The 5,731-nt window shown below is 40.9% G+C and overlaps 1 long non-coding RNA gene across 1 annotated transcript; it reads right to left on the minus strand.

Moving 5' to 3' along the window:
* Nucleotides 1–4,170: 4,170 nt before the first annotated feature.
* LOC146961187 (uncharacterized) lies at nucleotides 4,171–5,459 on the minus strand. The gene is made up of 5 exons (XR_015035229.1): nucleotides 5,288–5,459; nucleotides 5,090–5,211; nucleotides 4,903–5,003; nucleotides 4,502–4,670; nucleotides 4,171–4,375 (listed from the first exon to the last, which is right to left on the minus strand). It is a non-coding gene; the product is annotated as an uncharacterized LOC146961187 (long non-coding RNA).
* Nucleotides 5,460–5,731: the final 272 nt, after the last annotated feature.

The following is a 5,731-nucleotide window of genomic DNA, read 5'->3' on the forward strand; positions in this document are numbered from 1 at the left end:
TGATATTCTAAACTGAAATGTATTTCATTATTAATGGCAGTGAATATTAATCATATCGCCTTATTATTATGAATTTTCAATGAATGTCCATGTTGTGACAGACAGAACGTTCCTCAGCAGCTCCGCGTGCGATTTTAAGGCTCAGTGAATGAAAAGGAAATAGTTGAAGAGCCTCAGAGATCAGAGGTTTCCTCACAGCTGCTGTTTGTTGAGTCCAGTCCAGTCGGTTTTATTTGTACGGAGCCGATCCACAACAGAAGTTACAGACAGAGCAGATCTGGACCTTCTCTTCATACTGGTGTCTACAGATCCCAGTCGGAGCAGCAGCAGCAGGAGGAGAAACTTCCCTTCCAGAGGCACAAACCTGGAGCAGAACCAGACTCTGGGTGGGCGATGATCCGCTCGGACCAGTTTGTCGGGTTAGAAACGGATTCAGAAAGCCTGTCGGCAGTGGGAGGAATTAACTCCTACTCCTTCTCTACGCTCTAAGATCTTAATCAAGATTAATTGTGTAAGTTTTCTTGTAATTGTACGCGTCTGTGAAGGTTCTCAGTCATCCAGGTTGGTAAATTTGGTTCTTAAAAAGGTTAAATACCTGGGAGTGTCTCACAAAAGGTCTTTAAAACGGAACGAGAGGGGAAACGTTATTATACTTATTAACTACTATAATTACTACAAACCTGAGGCGTCTGACTTACCTGGTCTAACCTGCCCTCACAGAGCAGATATCCCATAATCCAACACTGTAAAGCCTATATTTATGTATGTACAGTACGCCAATATCATGAATGACAGATTTTACCTAAAGGCTCTTGAATCTATACAGTCCTATGACATCATCTGTTATTAAACCTCTATATGAATGAAGACGACGATGATGATTTAGGCCTATGGTTCTCTGGGATCAAGTAGAAGAAAAACAGATGAAATCTGAAGAAACAGAAGAACATATCTGAGCTGAATGCTGAAGAAAAGGTGTAAAATAACGACAAGGAGCTGGGATTAAAGTAAAGTAAATCTGGAAAAATGTATAAAAACAGAAAGTTTCTAAAGCTCAGAGTGTGAGCTGCTCCACTGACAGCATCTTGGCAGCACCTGACTCCGCCCCCTGATTCCCAGCCAATCCAAATATGAGGCGGCTGAAACGTTGTTGCATGGCCGGTTTGTGGCGAGGATACGGTCCAGCATCTGTCCCTCAAAGAGGCCACGCCCCCTCGAGTCCTCCGCACCTTTATTGGTTAATAAAGTGTAAACAGGTGAGTTCAGTGAACAGGAACTGATCTGTAGAGACCGAACCTGTTTCTGTGAACATGGGACTGACTCGGCGATGGAGACTCACTCTAGTGGTCAGGAGAGGAACTACAGCTTCACGTTTCAACCTTCGACAGGAAGTTAACTGGTTCTTAACTCATTGAGTGCCATTGACGTATATATACGTCAATCAAAATCCAACGCTTGAGTGCCAATGACGTATATATACGTCAAATGCACTTTTCTGCGGCTGGTAAATGGGGACGCTGTTGCGCACACTGAGTAATTTTGGGGCTTCTGGGATGTGTAGAACGAAGAAGACTGTAGATCAGAGCAAGAAGTGAAGAGGAAGGAGAAGACGAGCGCGATCGGTACAGAGATAAAAAAGTTGGGAAAAGTTTCTATTTCTAGAGGAAAACGACGGGCAGAGCCTGGAACAAGTGTAACGTGAAGCTGGAGGAAAGCTTAGCTACGGATGCTATTAGCAGCTCCAGCATGAAGTGATCGGAGGAGGCAGGAAAGGTAAAATGATCTAGATGATCAGCACCGAAATGCCGAAGCGAAAGCGGATCGCGGAGTCAGTTTCACCAGTTGCTCTGAAACCGACGTGACGACGAACCGAGAGATCAGCGCGGCCGCGTCCAGCAAAGAGGCTGAAGACGCCACGACGTCTCCCTCCCTACTTCAGAGACGAGGGGAAGCAGCAGGAGGAGAAGGAGGGGAGGGGAGGGGCAGAGAGGGGGGGAGGAGGGGGTTAGGAGAGGGTGAGGGGGCAGCAACTGCAGGAGAAGGAGGAGAGCAGGCATCACTCTGCAGAGTAAGACTCCTACTTGTTGTATTTTAGTTTTTTTTTTTTTGTACAATGAAAAAACATGTGAAATGAACATGTTTTTGAAGCCAAAATTAAAACGGATAAATCACTGTTTTTCTTGAGAGACTCTCTTTCACAAAAATGCATTTTTCTCAGCTTTCTAGAAAAAAAGTGGTCTTTTTGGTGCAACCAGGCTCTGATCAACTTAAGATAAATTAAGAATGGAACAAGGTACAAACAAATGTTTTTTTCCCTAGTTAAATAGAGAGTCTCCTCTTTCCTTTGAGCTATTTTGTGTTTTCAGAGTCATAATACAAAATATTCTCTTGGTCTTAAAATATTACTCAAAATGCCCCGAAACGCTGGCACATGGCACTGACCATTTTATAAAAGGTCTGGCACTCAAAGAGTTAAGAAGCTAAATCCGAAAATATAAATGTGAATATATGATTATTAATTTGAGGAATTTGAAGCAGACCTCTCCCTCCCCTGAGCTCCACCAGTTCTCCACTGGAGATCCATCTGTAACAGGGGAAGATAACAACATCTCCCTCTGGAGTCGTCACCACTATTTTGGAGCAGTACCACTCATCCTCTGAGAGAACGAGATTGGGATCTTTCTCCACCTTGACCAGCAGAAGTTTCCCCAGGGATGAACTGGTCTTTACTGTGTAGGTTCCTGTCTGGAAGTTAGGGATGATATAAATATTAGGGGTTGGGGAAAAAATACAGTACAACATAGTATTGCGATATTTTGCACAGCAATATTGTATTGATATATGGATGCCAATACAGACCTAGAAGTTTATGTTATTAGAAAAAAGCAGATGTTAATAAAGTTTTCATCTGGAGACATCATTTGCAGTTGAATAAGCGAATAAACTGCAATATATCACAGCATATTGCAGTATTTTTAATATCGCAATAATTTCGTATCAAGACACGGGTATCGTGATAATATTGTATCGCATGGCCTCTGGTGATTGATTTGTTCAGAGAGAAATCAGTTTATCATCCTAAAAAAATGTTGTGTTGACTAAACAAGGTCACCTTACATCTACCTCACAGCTCTTTAGTTATGAAAAATATATGACAAATGCTCATGAGATGATATGTGCTGATGTTGTTTGTTATTACTAAATGTGGGGAATTAGATAAAGGTGATAATGTGATATACTACTGCTTTTAGCCAGTACTTAGACCTACGCACAAACAACCTAGATCCAACCTACGAATTTACTGTAAATTCTCAAATAAAAGCTGAGTCTCAAATTGACGCTGGTCTCCTATACTGGACAGGTTTGGCTAAAGGTTTGAGAAAATAAAAGCCAGCCTCAATTAGAAGCCGGGTCTATTTCTGTTTCCTGCAAGTTCTTGTGAATGTACAAAACCTCTCAAAGCCCATGATGATCGCCCATTTTACCAGTTTCTAAGATACTTAATTTGTGCTAGAGTTCTCAAAGACCTGAAAATTAAAATGGGAGCCGGTTTAAGCCCAGACGCAGACAAAAAACAGGAAGTCTGTGCTCCGACCCGACCCGAGTTATTTATACATTTTTTCGACCCCAACCTGGCACATCTGGTTGTGTTGTATTGGCCCAGCCGGCAAGGCAGAGCAATTTTATGATCTGTGTCCAGATCTTCACAAGAAACACCACAGGGGGTTGTCCCACGCAGGATTACACAAGGATTGCGATATCGCACAATGAATCTTCAAATTTTTCAAATTTTTTAGCCAAAAACAGGAAAACCAATAATCCAAATAATCTTGAAGCACAAAACCCTGCTTTGAGAATTAATAATGTATAAGAAAGAATGTCCAGCATTTGTAAATGTTAAAACAGTGGCCTACACAGTGCAAAAAAACTTTTACCCAATGTTTAATATTTTACAGCCTGTTGTAATCATTGATGTTTCTGCTCAACAAACAATAAGTCTAAAAGTTGCCTCAAAATAGACCATCATGATCATGATCCAACTTAATTCTAGTCCCCTTGCCCACTAGGCCAACTAACTGTATCATCTCAGCTATTGTACCTACAGTCAAATTCAAATCATAACACACCTCCCAGCATGCAATGCAGGTGTTATGGATACAATCAGATAGCCACAGTGTTATTGCCTCAGTCTTTCTCAAATATTTATACTGTTCTCGATCTCAGCAGGGTCCAGGTATGTGTAGGGCACTTTAAGCTTTGCGTTCCTTTTTGCAATTTCTTTACTGAGGTTGGACAGCTCTGCTTGGAAATCCTTGATTATCTGCTTAGGTGCAGATTCAGTGAATCGCTCCTCAGGGTAGCAACCCAAGAAAACCTGAGAAAGTGAAATATACAAAGACATAAAAGTAGATTCACATTATTTTGTGGTACACAAAGGCAGCATGGATATGCCATAATGACTGTACAATATCTTGTAAATATTTGTAAACAACAAACTTACAGCATTATTATATTTTTCTGCCAGCACCCGAGCCATCGCTGCAAAGCTGACAGTTTCTCCAACATTTGGGAGGATCTTCAAAACTGACTCCATGCTTTGACTGTCCCTTCGTGGTTGGAGGAGCTTTGTGCAGCAGGAGTGAGCCATTGGGTATCCAGTGGTAGTCAAACTAAATTACGGAAAAAGATTCAAATTTTTTATTTACATTTATATTCTGTTTTGTATTGTTGGGTGGTGGCAACATAAATTAATATCTAATTTCATCAACTGAATTAAATATTAAAACATATGGAAAACATTTTAAGACACACAATTGTAATGGAAGCAGTTTGTAGATCTGAGAGTTCATAGATCTGATCCGTATTATTAATGCATCTTCCTAACTATTTACTCTGCCTCACCTGTCCATTATTGACAGCAGCATGTTGACCTGACACTGTGAAGATCACCATGGTGATGAATCTGATCACCTCCTCCACAGTATTGAAGGATTCTGGAAAACCTGTGTGAAACATTGCATTATGCTAATAGGCCACTATATATTCAGGTTGTATTAACAACAGATTGCTCTAGAATGTGGCTAAATACCTGAAGCTTTATTTCCCAAAAAGCCTTTGGTGAATATCTCACTGACCCAGTCCTGCAGCTCAGTGTCCTTACGGACTTCATTATCTGAGGGATAGTAGTGCTCCACCATTGCCCTCACGAAGCTTGTAAACATGAAACAATGTGATTTTGAATTGTATATTACATTTGCATAATAGTTTTTCTGGAATTAAAAGTTACCTGTTGATGATGTTCCACAGCTTAAGTCCATCATCTCTGTAGTAGTAGTTGGGAATTGACTCCAGTCCTCGTGCAGTGATGTTCTCTGGCAGACAGAGGGAGCTGTAGGTTGTTTCAGAGAGGCCTCTTCTCATGAGTTCATCCAGCCCCTTAGACCCCAGTGAACTCTGATAATCAATAATGCAGAGACAAAAGCCATCAGAAAAGTTTCTTTAATTAAAATCAAACCCGGAAACTACATAGAAAAAATTAGGGTTAGGGTTAGAGGTGTGTGTTTACCTTATTTATGATCCCATCAGGTCCAAAAATAGAATCACGGCCTGACATATTTATGTCCAGAGTGCCCCGTAAGTGGGCAATCAACAGCTGTACAGACCAAAAGAATAATGTTTATATTCACAATTTCATTCAGTTATTTGGCAGACGCTTTTATCCAAAATGACT

Source organism: Trachurus japonicus, chromosome 24, assembly GCF_045865225.1.
Source record: "Trachurus japonicus isolate A0001 chromosome 24, Traja_1.0".
In the NCBI taxonomy this organism is placed as follows: domain Eukaryota; kingdom Metazoa; phylum Chordata; class Actinopteri; order Carangiformes; family Carangidae; genus Trachurus; species Trachurus japonicus.